We start from the raw sequence: 19,033 nt of genomic DNA, 5'->3' as shown, positions 1-19,033 counted from the left end.
CGCCCCCCCCCCGCTTCAGTCCCCGATGAAGCCTGAGGCCACCGAAGACCCTGCAGAAGATCACCGGACTCGAAGTGGTGGTGACAAACTCCTCCTTCTCCTTCTCTTTCTAACTCTCTCTCCCCTATTCTTTTCCTCTCCTCCCTTGCCCTCCCTCCTCCCTCCGTTCTCTTCTCCCCTCCAATAAAAGTGAAAGGTTGTACGACATCTGACCGATTCCAGCGTCTTAATCTCGTCCTTGGGATCGTATCAAAACCTCCCCCGACATTGGATTGGGACAAGTGTTAAGAACAATTGTCTCAAAGCTTGCTTGTGTGTTTATCTGATAAGACCGGACAGTAGACCACTCTTTTGTCTGACAAGACCCGAGGGCAGACCACTCTTTGGCTTATCAAGTACCACCATCTGGCAAGGAAGCCTGTGCAAATTTGCTGAAGCAGCAGGCCAGTCTTTGACTTATCAGGTAGCACCGTCTTGCAAGGAAACCTGTGCAAACTTGCTGAAGCAGCAGGCCATTCTTTGGCTTATCAGGTAGCACTGTCTTGCAAGGAAACCTGTGCAAACTTGCTGAAGCAGCAGGCCATTCTTTGGCTTATCGGGCACCACCAAGAAGAGGACACCAACTGGTATCTGGTCAGGCCGCTTGCCCCACCAGTAGATGTGCATGTGTTGGGTACGTGATGTTGCCCTGGGTAACCAAACGGAAACGAGAGGGCAAACTCCCTCTCCAACACCAGATAAAAGACGGCACAACGAAACCTGAGTGTGGCCATCCACCACCGAAAAACTGAAGACAGGACCAACGGGACGCCGCTGGATCCATGGTGGTGACTATCCTTTGCTTCTCTGTCTCTGGATGCTTGCTTAATTTCCTCCTAATATTTCCTGCCTTTCCTATCGCTTTACTCTTTTATATTTACCCAATCAAATGTCTGATTGGTGGCATATGACCTCGTTTGTGTCTTAATTTTGCCCTTGGGATCATTACAAACCTTCCCCGAGCCTGACAATCAGACCGGGACTTAACACAAGGGTAACTAATATCGTGCTTGGTGAAATTCATCTTGTTACCTTTATCAACATTCCCTTCCCTTTTCTTAGGTTTCCTCCTCCTTCTTTCATGGGCCTCAGAGCAGATGCCTAATTTCTCCAGTGTGGAAATCTGCTATACCTCCACTATCCTGCCCAGGCTGCTGGCCAGCTTCCTAACCAGGGACAGAACCGTTTCTGCTCAAGGCTGCATGACACAATTCTTTTTCTTTGCCTGTTGTGCAGGTACCGAGTGTCATCTGCTGGCCACCATGTCCTAGGATCGGTACTTGGCCATATGCCACCCCCTGCTCTATGCCAGCCTCATGAAGCAAGAAGCTCTGTCTCCAGCTGGCGGCTGGGTCTTGGCTAGCAGGATTACTAATGTCTACCAGAGTCACTGGGCTACTTTCCAACTTACACTTCTGTGGTCCCAATGCAATTGATCACTTCTGTGATTTTGTCCCATTCCTGGAGCTCGCCTGCAGTGACACCACGGTGCTTAGACTGGTTACTTTCATCATCTGCTTTCTGGATGTGGTCTTCCCATTTGTGTTCACCTTGGTATCCTATATCTGCATCATAGTTGTGATCCTGAGGATCCCAGCCACCACGGGGAGGCAGAAGGCCTTCTCCACCTGCTCCTCTCACCTCATCATGGTCACTGTTTTCTATGGTACCCTCATCGTTGTCTATATGATACCTAGAACAGCCTCACTGAGGCAGCTCAGTACAGTGCTATCCTTTTTCTACTCCATCCTCACGCCCACGGCCAATCCACTCCTCTACAGCCTGCAGAACAGGCAAGTCAAGGGGGCTCTTGGAAATGCCCTCAGAAAGACTGTGGCCTGCATCGAGAGCTCCTACTAGTTGTGACCCACCAGGAATAAACAGGTTGTGGTTGTGTCAAGTGTGGACAACTCAGAAGTGCAGATTTTGTGTACCAGGTATATCTTTAGAAGTGCAGAATCTGGGGACTGTTTGGGGAATGAGAAGTGGGAAAAGAGAATTGGTGTCTTAAGGAAACACAGGCGTGGTGTTGAAGAGTGTAAAAAACTTCCCTGGCTTTCTTCTTGCTTTAAAGTAACCACAATTGTGATCCTGCAAGTGGGAGCTGTTGAAATGCCACACCTGCCCAGGAGTGGCAGAAAACTTACTCTAAACATGCTGTTTTCTCTTCTGTTACCAAGCCAAGCTGAGGGGTGGGGGTCCTGCGTGTCTGGGATTCCTCAGGACATCTTCATATTGTCAGTGAGGAGGGGGAAGTTGAATCAAGCCCTTCCACTGGACATGTGTAAATCTGAGTAGATGAATCCCATCCCTCCTGTTCTCTGGGCTGTCTAGCAGAGGAGAACTGTGAAAGCTAGTCTGATAGGGTCAGCCCCGCTGGAAAAAATAAAAAACAAACAAGTAGATCCTTCTTCAGAAGAAGGGTACCTGAGCTGGGTCTCACCTTCCCAAATTTTTTAACACAGTAATCATTACTTTCCCCTTCTTTCCTTCTCCTAATCTGACCCCCCACCAGTCCCCCTCCCCCAATGTAATTACTTACTTGTTTCCCACTGGCTGACTTCAATATTGCAACCTGAGTCCTCCTGTTTTCTTCTTTCTTGCAAAAGAGAGTGAGGTCATGCTCATGGGGCATGACTGAGAACATCCACCCCCAGCAGCGGGCTTTCCCCATTTCCTAAGCTGAGGCATGCGCACAAGATGGAAATGTCTCCATCACCCCTGATTTGCGCAAGGGCCTTCAGCCCTGACATACTCCCACAACACATTTATTCCTCCTTCACCCACAGACACAAATCCCTTCCCACTTCCAGGCTCAAATCATGGTTGCAAGAAGTTGATGCATTCCAGAAGAGGCCTTGAGCTTCTTGGATCTTCTTGGTGCTTACGGCAATGTTCCTGGCTCCCTCCAGATTTGATGGACTTCCTGTCTATAACAAGGGCTTTCTGACAAGCTTTTATGAAATGTTTGGTTTTCTGTCATTCCTGTGTGTGGAAAGAGTAGACACAATAAAGAAAGAAATATCCACCAAGATGGAAGCTGAGTGAAGTGCCAGTAAGAACCAGGTGAGGCACCCCCCTGGCTGTGGCTTCCTGGCAAGAAGTCTGTCCTGAGAAGGGGATCCAGCCTCTGCCACTCTGGAGTGGGCAATCAGCAGTGTCCATGCCACCTGGCAGAGACTGTCTGTCCAAGCACAGTTACTGTCTTGTCAGCTTTGAGCGCGAGCTTGAAAATGCTTGGCTGCAGGGGTAGTGCCTGCGGGATTATCATTGCTCCAAAAGAGCAGTCCTTCCAGGTCTTTCTTGAGCAAGAACGGGAGAGTCATTGCTGAGGATGGGCTTTGGGGCCATGTGTGCAAAGCACAATAGATGAGCAGCCCATCCCCTTAACTCCACTCAACCACTCCAGAAGGTCACAGTGACTGTGCTCTGGTTTTGATTCCCCTAAACCCTCTCTGCTAGGCAGGGGCTCAGCAGGGAAAAATCTATGGCACTGGGCAACACAATTGCCCCAACTGTACCAGTGTGAGGACACCATCCCTGCGTGTGGTCAAACCATCAGCCTTTGGGTTAACAGCTGAGCACGCTCACCCACCCTGCCACAGGGACCCCAGCCAGGGCTGTCCCTGGGCACTGCTTTTCTGTCAGGACAGACATCAGTGCTGAAGGAATGGGAAGGTCCCTGAGCCCAACGCCCATCCCCAGCCCCATGGAGATGGAAGCCTGCTGTTCACCTCACCTGCAGAGCTGCTGGGGAACAGAGGGGTGCAGGGGGAGGCCTGGTGCCTGGAGGAGGGGGTATAAGATTTCTGCCTCCATGTGCCCTCCACGGCATGCCCTGGGATGCCGTTGGAGCCTGGGGGCACATCAGTCCAGGGAGGGCATTTCCCTCACCCTGTTGCACTGCTGCTGCTGGGGAGCAGGGGACAGATGTGGCACAGATGGCTGTTGCCCTGGGTGGCAGAGGAGGCTCCTCTCCATTGACCCATCCCGGAGCGGGCCAGAGTGTGGGAGCAGCACCTGCAGCAAGAGCCTCCTTCTGCCCCATTGCCCTGCAGAGACCTTGAAGGGGCAGCACTCTGCAGTGCAGCCCTGTGCCAGGATCAGGCCCCAGCAGAGAGGCAGTCCCAACTTGCCCCACATCACAAGGATTCAGGTGCTGTTTGCTGCAGAGGGTCCCTGGGCACCCAGGGGAATACAGGACTTGTCATAGGCACATCACGGGAGGAGAGTGCCTCTCCTGCTGGCAGGTGTCAAGGGGATGTAGCTCAGTGGCAGAGCACCTGCTTTGCATGTGGGAGGTCCTGGGTTCAATCCCCAGCATCTCCAGGGGTACTTTTGCCCTGACTCCCCAGCCTCAGGCAGGTGCAGGCTGGAGCTCGGGCACTGGTCCTCTCCAGGCCCTGTGGGCCTGCCCTGCCCACCCAGGGCTTGCCTGTGAGGTGAGGAGGGCTGCGGGAGGGCTGTGTGTGCTGCTTCTGCTGAGCCCCCTCTTGGAGGAGAAGCAGGCAGCTGTGCTGGACCTGAGCTCAGGTCACTGCCCTGCACCACAGACCCACCCCACTGCCCAGGTACAATGCTTGGCAGCGGAGTGTGGGGGGACCTCAGGGAGGGGAGAGGTGTCAGCAGCACACTAGGAATCATTTCTGGCTGTGCTGAGAGATGTGGTGTGAGGGTGCTGGTCCAGCCCAGGTGTCCTTTGGGACCAGGGCCACACTGCCCTGGTGGCTTTCCAGGGATAAGGGTCTGAGATTGTCCTGTCTCCAGCTGGAGATCCCATACCACATAGGAAGCACTCCTCTGTGCCAGCAGGGAGGGCTTGCTGAGTTGGACGAGCCTGGGCAAGGCTGTGGGACTCCCAGCTTTGACATTTCTTATCTTGACCCTGTCTCCAAGTCCTTCTGCTTCCACCATCACCACTGGCTTAAGCAGAGCCTCAGCTCAGGGCATGTGGAGCTCCTGAGGTCAGACACAGCCCACAGACACGGGGCTGGTGCCCACCTCTTGTTCCTGGGGCGTTTGGTGTCTCTGTCAATGCTGCGCTGGTGGGATCAGGGAGGCACAGGCCTGTCCACAGCCGTGCACAGGCGGGAAGGGGCAGATGGTGCCTTGGCTAAAACACCCACAACCAAAACGGGTGTGAGACATGGCCTTTCACTGCAGGGTGCTCAGCCCCTGGGAACAGTGAGCCCAAACTAAGAGAAATAAGGCTGCCCTCCTGTGGGCTTTCCACAGCCATGCTCTGCCCAGTGTGGGGCAGCAGTGCTGAGAGTTGGGGGTCTCACTGTGACCCCCCCTCAGGTAGGTCCTCGGGAGCTGCAGGAGCAAGCACAGATCTGGGGCACAGTGACAATCCTGCTTTGCTGCAGAGAACAGACCCCGCCCACAGGGCCAGACTGTTCATGTCCAAGAATGCCAGGGCTGGAGCTTATCCCAGTGGGAGTTTTCCAGGGGATGGAGGCTGTGCTTGCAATGCCCATGTTATGTCACCCATTACTGTGGGAGTCTCGCCCTGGGAACGCTGCTCTCCCATGGGGGCTGCCAGCAGGAAGGCTCCAGGGTATGGAGATGAGGGATGTGTGAGCCTGGGCTTCCTTCAGATTCCCCCAGGGTCCTCCCAGGGGTGGAGGAGCTCCCAGCAGGGAATGGGGCAATGCAGAAGTGGGAGAGGACGTTGGTGACAGCCGCCTCCTGCCCTCTTCTCCTCTAGGGCCAGATCCTGCTGTTGGCAGCAGTACTGAGCTGCAGCAACTCCCCACAGGGAGCCAGCACCCCTTCCAGCCTGCAGCAGAGGAGCCTTTCAGGGAAGAGCTGGAGGGGTGTGGAGACTCACCAGTGGGAGCAGGGAGGGCAGTCTAGGCTCCAGGTCCTGCCCAAGTATTAAACTCTTCTCCCCACCTGGCTTCTGTGGTTTTTTCTGCCCATGGGTGCTGGGGCTGATGAAAGCCCCAGCCAAGGGAGAGGGACCCTGACTCAGCTCCCGGCACCACCTGTTTTAGGGGAGGGACACAAAATCTCCTCTGCCATGGAAACGTGCCCACATGAGCATCCTCCTGGATGGGCCCTTCTCCAGGCCAGGGGCCAGACCACGGCTTTTGGCTGCAGCACACGTCTCGTGGAGATCCTTTCTCCATCCCCCGGCCCTCCAAGAGCGCTGAGGGAAAGGTGCCCCCATCCCCCCTGCTCCCATCCCTCCTGTACCTGCACACAAGTACTGCCCCGACACAAATCCAAACTGACACCCCTGGCGAGGCAGCAGGAGGGCAGGGGTGGGGGCTGGAGGGGAGCAGGAGGAGGGGGTCCCAGGGCTGCCGTGGGGCCTTACAGCCCCTGCTCAGGAAGAAGGCAGCTCTGTGGCTGTGACAAGAGTGCTCGGGGGTCTGTGAGGGCCCAAGAGAGCAGGAACAGCCCATGGAGACTGGGGTCCTGGCAGAGCATGAGGAGAGGGAATTCCAGCCCCGTGTGTCCCAGAAAGTGGCTCTGCACCCTGTGCTGGGGCAGTGTGGAGCACAGCTGCCTCCTAACCATTGTGGGAGGTAAGCCATGGGCCATGATCCCCGCTGGGGCTGGCTGGGGTGTTCAGGGCACTGCGGCCACCTTAGGGCTCACTTCTGTGGGGCAACAACCCAGGGCTTACCCTGACATGGCAGCTCTGTCATGGCCTCTGCACTGTGCGACCAGTGTGGCCCAGGCAGGGTCTGGGGGAAAGAGCAGCTGGAAACCCCAGGGTGAGGAAATGGGTGCTCCCACTGGGGTGCATCACAGCACCTATCAGAGAGCCATTTTGACTAGAAACTGCCTGTGGCCAGCAGGATGGAAATGGCTCTGTCAGCAGGATTATTCCCCAGGCACCAGGGGCTCTCACAGCCCCACAGCCTGACCCCGAGCCTGCTGTCCCTGAGATGCACCTCTTCCCTACCACTGTGTCTTTGTTCTCTGCTCCCCTGAGCAGCCTCAGGGAGATGACCCGACACCTGGGCAGGCAAGCAGCAGCTCTGGGTCAAAGCCCCCAGAGACTTTTAATAAGAACAAATATGGATGCTCAGTGTGAAAATGGGAATAAAAATAGAGGAAACCCAGGACATTGCTGCTGCCCGTGATAAAGGGAGACGGTTCCCTGGTGCTCACAGCTCTCCCAGCTGCACAGGCCTCTCCTCCCTCCTGCCTGCAGCCAGCTGCACAGCAGGGATGGGCTCTCCTGGCCTGGGGCTCAGGGACTGTTGGGCACCAAGCTCCACTGTCACAGCCTTTGTGTCCTCACAGGGATGTGCCAGAGATGCCTCTTCAGCATCATCATAGCCCATGCTCCCCAGGGACAGGGACGAGGTGTCTCCTTCAGCTCCAGGGACCCCAGCACTTCTCCAGGAGCGCAGGCTGCTCCCTGCAAGCAGCAAGGCAGGACATTGCAGTTCACCCCATGGGGTCTGTACATTACCTTCCTCTCCACTCCTCCCCACATTCAGCTCCTTCTCCCACCCCAAGTCCCTCCAAGGAAAACTCCAGGGTCAGGTTCCCCCTTCCCAGGAGGTCTGGGTGTCAGTACGGTAGTGACTTGGGTGGCACCAGGGATGCCACCCCAGGAACCGGCAGCGCTATCTTTCCCTCTCACCTCCGAATGCATCCCTGGGCCCTGCTCCCTCCTCTGGTGCCCTGGGCATTTCCCAAGCTCCCTGCCCAGGGGCAGCATCATCCCCAGGCTCAGAAACCTCCCTGGCATCATCATAGCCATCCACTGGGTCACCTCCAGGCAGGACAAGAACATCTGAAAGGAGAGGGAAGCTGGTGACAGTGAGAAGACACACCCTGCAGAGCAGAGGACAGGAGGATGCACAGGGACACAGGGCTGACACACTGGTGGTGGCAGCACCACAGGAGACCCCCATGTCCTCCCCATCTGTGATGGTGACACTCAGTGACACCTCTGTCCACCACATGGCTGCAGGGAGATCAGCCCCTTCCTGCCTCCATTACTTGGTGTTGATCCCACACCATCCTCCTCCTCGCTGTCCCCAGGGGAGGGCTGCAGCTGGGTCAGGGACTCCTCTGAATAGGAGCCTGGAGAGATGCACAGCGGGTGTTATGGAGCGAGCCCCACGGACCTGTCTCATGGTCAGCGCTGCTGGGGAAGGGGGACCCACAGAGCTGGGGCTGCATGGGGAGGAGGGCTGGGAATCACCCTGCTCCCCCGAGACAAACACCGTCTCAAAGGTGCTCCCAGAGCTGCCCTAGCGCAGCTCCTTCCCTCACTCCTCGGGTGTCACATGGGGTGCAGGGGCAGGAAGAGAGGGGCTGTCCAGCTGGGATGGGCAAAGCTGGTTGGGAGGAAGCTCCTCTCCCGGGCCCAGGACCTGGATGCTCTCCCCACAGACCACATGGCCCCAGCGCTGCAGGGACCACGGGCTGGGAGGCTTCAGGGGATCAGCCCTGTGTTGGGGCCAGGGGAAAGGGTCCTGCAGATGGGCCTGCAGGGAGGACCCACACCCACCTGAGCGACCAAACCTTGCCTGCTTCTCCCACACCGGGCTGTAACCAATCTCCTCATACACGGCCTCGGGGAAGAGCTCCTGAGCCCTCCTGGAGCCTGGGGACAGAGGCAGGGCTAGCACAGGGACAGGCAGAGGGGCGATGGGACCCCACTGTACTCCCCTAAACCTGTTCCTTTGGCCAGCCCAGGACTGGTCCGACAGCACAGCCCCACTGCGTTGTCCAGGCATGGCTGGGCAGAGGGACAGCTTGGGGACCCTGACACCACGGAGATGGACTCTACTGCCCCACGCTCCTCCTGCCATCTCCCTTGCCCCAGAGCCCCCTCCAGCACTACCCAGAGCACTGCCAGCCTTGGCCATCCCCACTCTGTCATTTCTCTCCTCGCCCCATCACTACCTCCCCTCGCCTCTGGGCTCTCTCCACCCCTTGCTGCTGGTGCCCCATGGCCAGGCAGTCAATGGGGCGGTGCATAGGACAGGTGGCAGCACACAGTCTCATCCCCCCAGCTCTGTCTGCACCCCTCAGTGACACCCCGCAGCACCCCACAGCCCTTCCAGGAGGCATGGTCCCTGGGACTGCTATGGAAGGACCCACCTCTGCGCCCAGCCCTGGCGCTTAGCACTTGCCCAGCCAGGAGGGCCAGGAGCAGGCAGAGAAGGGCCCCCAGGATGATGCAGATGATGATGGGCACTGAGACTCTCCTGCTTCTGGTCAAACGCCCTCGGGTAGGATCTGCATGGGCAAGAACATGGAAGGGGCAACACCAGGCCTGGGAGAGGTGGGGCCAGCACCAGTCCTGACTCCCATCACTCAAGGCCGCAGAGGGTGGAAGACCCCAGGGGTGAGTAATGGGGAAGCTTCCAGCCTGCTGAGGAAATTACAGCCCTCCCCAACTCTCCCACCACCACCCCAGTGCCTCCTCCTGGGAGCTTCACACCCCAGCAAGGAGCCCCTTCCATCCAGCTGTGGGTCACAGCCTGGTGCTGGGGATACCCAGCCTCGGGCAGGAGGACGAGTTACCTGCTCGGGGTGGGGATGCTGCTGTCCTGGCTGGAGCTGCAGAGGAGGAAAAGGAGAGCTGGGCTGAGAGGACGGGTGTGCGGGTACTGGGGAGCCTCCTTCCCAACACGCCCTGGGTGTGTCTGGAGATGTCCCTGACACATCCCACCCAAACTGCCCCTCCAGTAGTGCTAGAAAGGGAGGCCGGGACAGGGCCCGCGGCCTCTGCTCTGGGCAGCAGGCAGGATGGCACAGGCAGCCCAGGGGACAGCCCTGGGGCTGTAGGGCCCCACAGGCAGGGGCCTGAGGACACCCAGCTCCACTGAGGCTGCTCCCCACCTGGCGCCAGGCTCCTGCACTCTGCAGGAATGGTCTCGCTCCTGGGAGGTCAGGGGCCATGCCAGGACCAAGTGGGTGAACGGCCTTCTCTAGCTCCCTGCCAACACCTGAGCAAGAGGTCCCAGTCCTGCCGCTCACCTGAGCAGCGCACAGCAGCGTCTTCCTTATGCCGGCAAGCACCGCCATCCCCGGGCCGGGCCCAGCAGTCCTGCAGGGACAGCTCCATCCCCCGGCACTCCACCTGCTCCAGCCATATGGGGCCTTGCCCCATCCCAAATGCAGACTCATTCAGGGCAGACACCGCAGGGCCACAGCCCAGCTGCCTGCACACCACCTCGGCATCCTGCATGTCCCAGGAGTTGTCGCACACCGTCCCCCAGGAGCCACGGTGCCAGACCTCCACTCTGCCCGAGCACCCATCCTCGCCTCCCATGGCACGAATCTTCTCCCTGTCTGGAGAAGGCAAAGATCTCCCATGGCACCCAGACAGCAGGCAGAGCCCTGCCAGACAAGAAGGGTACACAGAGGAGCAGCTCGATACCTGTGCAGCTCGTGGAGTTGGGGCATGGGGCCAACGGGGCCAGGGACATTCCTGGGCATCGCCCTGAAGAAAGAAACCCTGTAGTGAAGGGGGCTGGTTCAGGGGATCATGCAGAACACAGCAAGGCTGAGCTCCACCTGTGCATCCCTGTACCATCTTGGTCATGACAGCATCTGCATCCCAGTCAGTCAGGGGACACGTGCAGGTCTAGGGTGACCCTGACTGCTCAGCCCCTAAAGGTCCCTGCTTCACAGAGCAGCAGTCGTGTGTCTATGGAGGGAAAAATTCTGAACCCCATCTGGTCTCTTCTGAGACCTCACCTGGAGATGCCTCTGCCTTCCCCAGGCACTGCTGGCAACCTGGGTGGCAACTGCTGCTGGACGTGTGTGGCTGGGGTCACATTTGTGCCACTGGCAGGAGTAGGGTCTGACATGGAAAGAAAAGCCCCTCCAAGCTCTTTTTCGCATTTGGCTGTGCCCAGCGGGGAGCAGGAGCTGGGGTGACACTGGTGCCTGAGTGGCTCAGAGTTACCATTGCAGGTGATGTGGATCTCATCTCGCAGGTCTTCACATGACTGTGTGTCCCAGGGAGTGGAAGGACACTGCCAGAAGGAGCTGCTTTTCTCCCCACACTGCACGTTATGCAGCCACACAGGGCCAGACAGCCTGCCATAGGGCAGCCGTGTTTCCAGGGATCCTCCATCCCCGCAGCCCAGTTCCTTGCATGCCAGCGACACCGTGTCAAGAGTCATCGAGTTGGAGCAAATGCTCCCCCACGTCCCGTTGTAGAAAACGTGCAGGCGCCCGGAGCAGCCGTCGCTGTTCTCCAGCCTCAGGGCCATGAACTTTGGGAAGAAAGGCACCAAGGGGGAACAGGCTGGTCTGGGGCTGTGGGAGCAGAGAAGCCTCTTCACCCCCCAGGCCCTCAGCCAGGCAGGGGCACGGCCAGCGCATCCCTTTTGCACCCGGGGCAGAGAGAAGTCCCTGATGCACTGACACCCCTGCCCTTCCCACTAACACTCAGGGACAGCTGAGCTCACCAGGGACCCCCAGTGGGACTGAGGGTGCCCGTGCATGGGTGTCTGCAGCATGGGCTCAGGCACGAGTTCAGAGGCAGCCAGGGACACCCTTGGACATGCCCAGCTCTCCCCACGTCCCGGCCTCCCCAGGAACCAGGGTCCTACCACAGACCTGAGCAGATGACTCCTGCGTCCTCTTTGTGCCCGCAGTCATGCTGACCCCAGGGCCTGGCAGGGCAGTCCCAGAGAGCAGCTTCATCCCCAGAGCAGTTCATGCCATCCAGCCAGATCTGCCCGGAGCCTTCCCCGAACCGAGCAGAGCCAGTCGCCTCCACTGCCCCTCCACAGCCCAGCTGGTGGCAAACGACGGCAGCATCAGACAGGTCCCAGCCATCGTCACAGACGGTCCCCCAGCTGCCCTGGTAGTAGATCTCCACTCTCCCCGCGCAGCGCCCAGCCCCATTCACAAGCCGCACCTGCCAGCTCCCTGCAGTGGGGAGAAACCCCAGTTGCTGTCAGGGGCCGGCTGCCCACCCACCCCATCATCTGGGGGGCCTGTGCAGTGCCGCTCACCCCAGCAAATGACTCCCACGTCCTCTGCAACCCCTGCTGCCACTGCACTCTCGGGCAGGGAGGTGTTGCAGAGGGTCAGGTTGGTCTCCTGCCCTGCGCACCGGACCCCTCGCAGCCCTACGGGGCCCGTCCCTCGCTCAGGCTTTGGGGGGTTGTAGGCTGTCTCTGCCTGTCCACACTGCAGCTGCTGGCACACCACGTTGGCCCCCCCGCACGTCCCACTGGTCATCCAGGACTCTGCCCCACGTCCCACGCTGGAAGATCTCCACTCGCCCGTCGCACCGGCTCCCTCCACCCACCAGCCGCAGGGATGCAAAGCCGTCTGAGCCTGGGGAGAGCAGAGATGCCACAGCCACTGGAGGCACTGGGGAACATGGCACCCTTCAGGGAGGAGGGCAAGGGGGAATTCTCCAACCACACAGGACAGGATTGATCCTTGTGTTGACAAGAAGCAAGGGCAGAGCCCAGGCCCACTCTGCAGCTCACACCCAGGTCTGCTGCTGCTGGGGGCACCCAGGCAGCTCCTGCCTGGGTGGTGGGAGGAGGCTCTGCAGGGCTCTCTGTGGGGATGGGATGTGGTTGTCTGCAGCTAGAGGGGTGGAGCAGAGGCCTGCAGCCCTGTCCTGGGCTCATCCCACAGCAGAAAAACACAGGAGCCCAGGCCTGCCAGTGGCACCGGGGCCTAAGCTGCTGCCCTGGGGGCAGATGCCTGCCTCCATTCAGTCCTCAGATTTCCCACAGCAGAGCAGTCAGTGTGAGCAAGCAAAGCCCTCCAGAAGGCTCCTGGGGAAGCAAGGGTTTCTCCAGGGAGAAATTCAGCCTGGTACTGCCATGGGACCCCTGCTTTGGGTGGCCGTGTTGCACACAAAGGGCAAATGGAGTTAATGCAGCATTTTCCCAGCACTCACCTGAGCAAATGACAGCGGCGTTGTTCCCATGGGAGCACGGTGAGGCCCCCAGGGTGATCACTGGGCACTGTCCCAGGTGGGCTTCAGTCCCGTCACAGTGGAATGAGTCTCTCCAGACAGGGCCAGTCTCTCTCCCATAACACTCTCCTCCAGGAATGGACTCAGCAAACCCGCAGTTGAGTTGACGACAGAGAACGTGGGCATCCGAGAGATCCCAGCGGGAGGCACAGAGGGTCCCCCAGGTCCCCAGCACCTGGACTTCCACCCTCCCTGCACACGCCGTGCTGCCGTTCACCAGCCTGACCCCTGTGTACTCTGGGGACAGAGAAGGAGGACTGAGGGTGGATTGGTGCTCTTGTACCCTCAGTAGCTGGCGCAGAGGCCAGAGGGACAGCATGCCTTTCTTCTCCTTCTGCACTATTTTCATGCTGCAGACAACCCATCACCCCTCCTGTCCTCACACCTGGCCCAGCACGGTCCTTGCTCTGATCCCTGACCCCCAGCACAGCTCAGGTGTTCAACGCCCCACCCTGAGTCCTTACCTGTGCAGGTGACAATAACGCTGTTTGCATGGGTGCAAGGCTGGTCCCTGGGGGACCCCCTGGGGCAGGAGGCGAGGAGGGATTCATTCCCCACACACTGCAGCTCTCCATCCCACATGGGACTCATCCCTTCTCCAACGTGAGCTGCCCCAGCCACAGGCAGGGCCACGCCACACTGCAACTCCCTGCAGACCACGTCAGCAGCTTTGGGACCAAAGTGGGAGTCACAGACAGTTTTCCACTGCTCCCCATCATGGATCTTCACCTGTCCTGAGCAGTGGCTCTTCCCTTCCACCAGCCGGACAATCCTGGAAAAAAAAAAAGCAACTGAGAACTCTTTGGCAGTTCCCAAAACACCTCCAAGAAAGCCGTGACCAAATTGCCCATTACACATCCCAGGGGAAGCTGTTGGGGGAGTGTTGGTGACACAAACACATCCAGGCCCCCCTGCACCCCTTCTCTACACCACCACGGCACTAGAGGGTATGTGTCTGTCACAGCACCAGGCACCCCTCAGACAGCCTGCTGCTGCACAAGGCACCCTGGGCTGCCCGGCATGGTCCCCCAGCACTGCAGTGGCGTGAGCAGTTTGGGTCCGGGAGAACTGGCCCACATGATAATGACTGCTGCAGCCTGCTCAGCCCCTCCAGAGCTTGGGACCAGGCAGGACCATCACCTTGATGCAGCCAGAAATGCACCCCTCTCCCAGGGGTGTTCTGGGGCATTGGGAGGTTCCTGTGAGGGGCAGATGTCACAGAGCACAGAAATGGTGTGGCTGTTACCATGGCTGCTGCCTGTCCAGACCCCTCCAATGCCTGCTTGGAGGGGGTGTCCTCAGCCAGGCACACAGTGCTCTGCCCAGAGGTGAACAGGTCCCAGGCCAATGGCCAGGCAGAGGGACAGGAGACCCGCTTGTCCCCCTGGGCTCATGCTGGCTCAGAGGGTAACAGCAGGAACAGATGAGAGTCAGTAAATGATGCCAAAGCCTCTGTTTCATGGGGCAGTGTGGGGAACCATGGGCAGGCAGGCGAGGCTGGGCAGCAGGTCAGCGCTGCCTGCATGGGGCCGTGCCCCTGTGGGGCTGTCACAGTCCCAGGCACCTCCCAGTAGGAGCCTGTGCATGCCGTGATGCAGAAGGGAGCAGCCAGAGTCAAGCAGCTGCCAAGCTCCTAAGCCTTGCGGTGCTGGACCACACAGCCGAGCCCCGGGGACAGGCAGCGAAGGGCCGTGTGCCACCCTGCTCCTCTCCCAGGGCCCAGCACTCATGCTCTCCAAAAAGCCCTTTTGATTCAGTTGAGGTACTCATGCCTGTCAAGGGGAATGACCTGGGGGACCAGCCATCTCATGCCATTCCTCCAAGGTGTGGAGCGCCAAGCAAGTCCCCCCTGGTTTCTCCAGCACAGGGACCCTCAGCATTGTTGGCTGGGAACTGGCAGAAGGGGTGGAGACCGGTGGAGATCAGTGGACACCCCGGGGCAGGGATGGAGGATTCATCTGCAGCCCAAGACACTGAATGCAGAGGGGCTGAGACACTGTGGCAGGGTCAGTTCACCCTGCGGTAGGCTTCCTCTGGGCTTTTCCCAGGGACTGGGAACACCAGCAATGACAGTCCCAGCTCAGCAGTGCGACCGGCCCCATTGGGCAATGGTCTAGTGCCCATTTGTTGCTCCCTGAGGGCACACCCAAGGTCCCTTTCCCCATCAAATCCCCAATGGTGAAGAACAGGCTGTTCTCTTACCTGAACACATCACTCCAGCGTCCTCAGCATGATCACAGTTATTTTCACCCCATCCTCCGTGTGGGCAGTCAGAGAGGGCAGATTCAGTGCCATTACAGCCAACAGCATCCATCCAAATGGGGCCAGATCCTGGCCCAAAGTGCCATACTGAGGAGCTCCAACAGCAGACCCACAGTCCAGCTGCTTGCAAACCACTGCCGCATCGTTCATGCTCCAGTAGTCACCACACACTGTCCCCCACCGGCCCCTGTGTTTCACCTCCACTCTCCCAGCACAGTGCCTGCCACCATTCACCAGCCTCACCTCCGCAGCACCTTCAAACACAAACATGGGACCAGTCAGGCACAGCACCAAGCCACAGCACTGCAGGTCTGGGGGAAGCCCCTGCCCAGGCCATGTCAGAGGTGCCAGGGTGGGAGCCCTCTCCCCTCCAGCCTGTCCCCAGGGCAGTGTGGGGGTCCCTTCTATCTCAATGGGCTGCACAAGGCTGGTTGTGTGCAGTTCTGGCCCTGCTGGGTCATTCGCCATCCCACCACACAAGGCACCTTTTCCCACCCCAACGGCCACCTGCCCCCTGCCCACACACACCTGCACACTGTGCCCAGCCCTGCACAGGGCACCCTCTCTTCCCCAGCCCAGCACCCCCTCGACAGCCCCGTGTACCCAGGCCTGCAGCTTCCCATGCAAACCGCCTGCCCCGGCACCATCCAAAACCACCCCCACCCCCAGGGCTTTCCAGGTTCCCACCGAGACAATTCTGATGATGCCCCCACCCTCATCCCATCCTCGCCCCTGGTGTCAGGGCCACTGCACTGGGCCGGGCCCCCCAGGAAGGATGTCTCTCTATGCAGATGCCCCCATCCCCTTCTCTCTGCGGGGCACAAACTGCCCTCATGGGGTCAGGGCTCCCCTGCAACAAGGGGGCAGTCAGCAGCACACAAACCCTCCGGGGTACCCCAGAGGCTGGCAGTGCCCTGGGGATCTCTGGGTGCTGCCGTCACCAGCTAGGCCACCACTGCCTCCAGAGGCACAGTGCTGGGCAACAGGCAGTCCCAAAAGGGTGCCCCAGGACAGGCTGTCTATGAATCCAGTCAGGCACAGGCTGCCTTCAACACCGGACCCCTGGAAAGGAGGTACTCTCCCACCCAGACAGGCAGGCACAGGGTCCATGGACTTGAGCACCTTCTGACCCTCATCTCAGTAGCACCTGCAAAGCAACCCCATTCCCAGACAGATCCCGATGACCATGCGGGTACCCACTGGCCCTGGGCTGTGGGACAATGGAACTGGCACTTACCTCTGCACAGCTGTACCCAGAGGAGCAGCCACAGCATCTGAGGGGACAGGAGTCCCCCTGTGCCCATCCGGAGCCTCCTGTCCTGCCAGCACATCCCTGCCACGCCACACTCCTTGCCACAGCTCCTGGGGACTCATGGGGATGATGATGACGGGAGGGAAATATATCTCTGCAGATGCCAGCCCAGCTACAGGATGAGCCAATCAAAGCAGCAGGACCTTTTTAGACATTATCGGGAGCTATCTTCCCTCCGACGCAGCACAGCCCTCCAATGAACTTCTCCAGTGCCATTCATGACCATATATGAGAGACGGCTCTGCTGCAGGTGTCACGTCACTGTGGTGGGGGGCCGTCACAGAACAGGGCTTGTGGTGGTGGGAAAATGGGTTTTTCACCCCTTGAACCCTGCTGTGTTGACCAGGAGCACTGAGCATCTCCTATGCCAGGCACGTCCAAGAGCCCAAGGTGGGAGTGTCCAGCCATGCCCGTGCCATGGGAACCACAGGGCTGGGACTGCACCGGAGGCTGTGTCAGGAAGGGAAGGAAGGAGCCCCTGACCCTGCTACAGACCCCGCTGTGCTGGGAGCAGCAGCTGGGAAAGGGCCTTAGCCCGGGCCAGAGCCGCATCCCAGGAGTGCTGGCTCACCCATCCTTCCCTGGAGAGCCCCTTGGAAGGTCCCTCATGTCCCTGCCCTGGCAGCAGACCCACAGCCCAGAGGCTCAGTCAGGCCCCTGACTCTCAGCCTGTCACCAAGGGGCCGTTATTCCCCACAGGCGCATCGGGAGCTGGAGCCTGCAGGTGTACAAACCACAGCCCCCGTGGCCTCGCAGCGCTCCCCGCGCTCCCCGCGCAGCACCCAGGCAGGAAGTCTGTGGTTTCCTCCTGGCACAGTGCCCAGGCACATCCCTGCGGTGCCCCCGAGCCACCCCCACCCCGACTGCTCCAGCCAGGGCTGCAGGGGCTGCTCCTTCAGACTCGCAGACACGGGGCCGGGCAGCTCCCGTCCCCCGTGATGCCCTTGGGACAGCACACGGCCGCTCTGCACCGAGCCCCACAGCCATGGGGTGCCATTGGTGATGTGACCACTGCCACCCTCCTACTGCCACCTCTGTGTGCTCATGGGTTATACTGATGGTGACCTCACACCCTCCTACTGCCAATGCTGCGTGTGCATGAGTTACACTCTCACACGTGTGTGCGGTGTATGGCCTTCTGCTGCTGATGTTTCTTTTAAAAAGTCGTATTTGGGTGTGGTCTAAATATTATTTTGGTGCCATCAGAAGCACCTACCTGAGCTGTGTGCCAGCTCCTGGCCTATAAGCTACTCAGGAGCTAGTGACATCACAAGCTCATACACAGCCCCTGGCCTATCTGCTACTCAGCCACAGATGATGTCATAGCATCTACCTCTGATATTGGCCTGCTCCTGCCCTATCGACTATTCGGGCACATTGACCTCAAAACCACCTGCAGAAACCGTGGGCCTGCTCCTGCCCTATCAGCTACTCAGGCACCTGTGACCTCACAAGAACACCTACACCCATTTGCCATGTACTTGCTGTTGAGGTACTCAGCCTCCAGCGACCTCACAAGCACCTATAAGGGCCATGCACCTGGTCCTGGCCTATCAGCTATTCAGCCAAGAGTGACATCACAAGTACATACCCAAGCCATGTGTCTCCCTCTTGCCTAGCAGCTACTCAGGCACCAGTGACCTGACCACCACGTATCCACCTACTTGCTATCCACTCGCCTATGAGATACGAAGGCACAAGTGATCTCACAAGCTCTGACGCACATGCATGCTTTTGGCCTATCAGCTACTCAGGCATCAGTAATCTCACAACCACTTACACAAGCCACGTCCCAGCTCTCAGCCTATCATCTACTCAAGCACATACCAACCTATTTGCTATGTGCTGACATGGTGGAGTCATCCCAGGTGGCAGCCCCCACCCAGTCACTTGTTCACTCCCCATCAACGGGATGGAGGAGGGAACGGGAAGGGCAAAAGCAAGAAAACACATCTCATGGGTCGAGATAAAGACAGTTTAATATGTGGAGGAGTAAGCACTCACAGCAGGAGATCAATGCCTGGCCAGTCTCTGAGCAAAGGATACTTTGGAGAACACCCCCTCCTCCCCAGTTTTATTGCTTCCCATGACATCATATGGTGTGGAATATCGATTTGGTCAGTAGGGGTCAGCTATGCTGGCTTTTGTCCTCGCTGTCGGGGCAGAGCGAGAAACAGAGAAGGCCTTGATGCTGTGCAAGCACTGCTCAGCAATAGCTACAATGTCGGTGTGCTGTCAGAGCTGTTCTGGCCACCAAGGCAAAGCACAGCACCACAGGGGCTGCTAAGAAGAAAATTAACTTCATCCCAGCCGGACCCAGTACAATCTGCACCCCTTATTCCATACCGTGTGCGTCCCGCTCAGCTCCTACAGTATTCAACACATTTCCATCCACCAACACCACTCCCTTCCCCATCCTTTGACATGACATAGACACAGCATACTGGGTTTGCCTGGTCTGGCTCAGGTGGACCTGG

The 19,033-nt window shown here is 58.8% G+C and overlaps 2 pseudogenes across 2 annotated transcripts in view; one reads left to right on the top strand and one right to left on the bottom strand.

Moving 5' to 3' along the window:
• The window catches only part of LOC309603657 (scavenger receptor cysteine-rich type 1 protein M130-like), a 38,265-nt pseudogene extending 26,799 nt beyond the window's left edge, over positions 1-11,466 (top strand). Inside the window, exons 6-8 of the transcript in view lie at positions 1,102-1,334; positions 1,627-1,759; positions 11,429-11,466. The product of the transcript in view is annotated as a scavenger receptor cysteine-rich type 1 protein M130-like (transcript). The remainder of the gene's footprint in view (positions 1-1,101; positions 1,335-1,626; positions 1,760-11,428) is intronic.
• Positions 11,467-11,584: 118 nt separating this feature from the next.
• Positions 11,585-15,194, bottom strand: LOC309603655 (scavenger receptor cysteine-rich domain-containing protein SCART1-like; annotated as a pseudogene). Its single transcript has 3 exons — positions 15,185-15,194; positions 11,997-12,324; positions 11,585-11,910 (listed from the first exon to the last, which is right to left on the bottom strand). The product of its transcript is annotated as a scavenger receptor cysteine-rich domain-containing protein SCART1-like (transcript).
• Positions 15,195-19,033: the final 3,839 nt, after the last annotated feature.

The sequence above is a fragment of the Platalea leucorodia genome (genome assembly GCF_965183815.1).
Source record: "Platalea leucorodia genome assembly, contig: HAP1_HAP1_SCAFFOLD_162, whole genome shotgun sequence".
NCBI lineage: Eukaryota > Metazoa > Chordata > Aves > Pelecaniformes > Threskiornithidae > Platalea > Platalea leucorodia.
The sequence above is the reverse complement of the archived record's forward strand: the minus strand, read 5'-3'. Positions and strand labels throughout refer to the sequence as shown.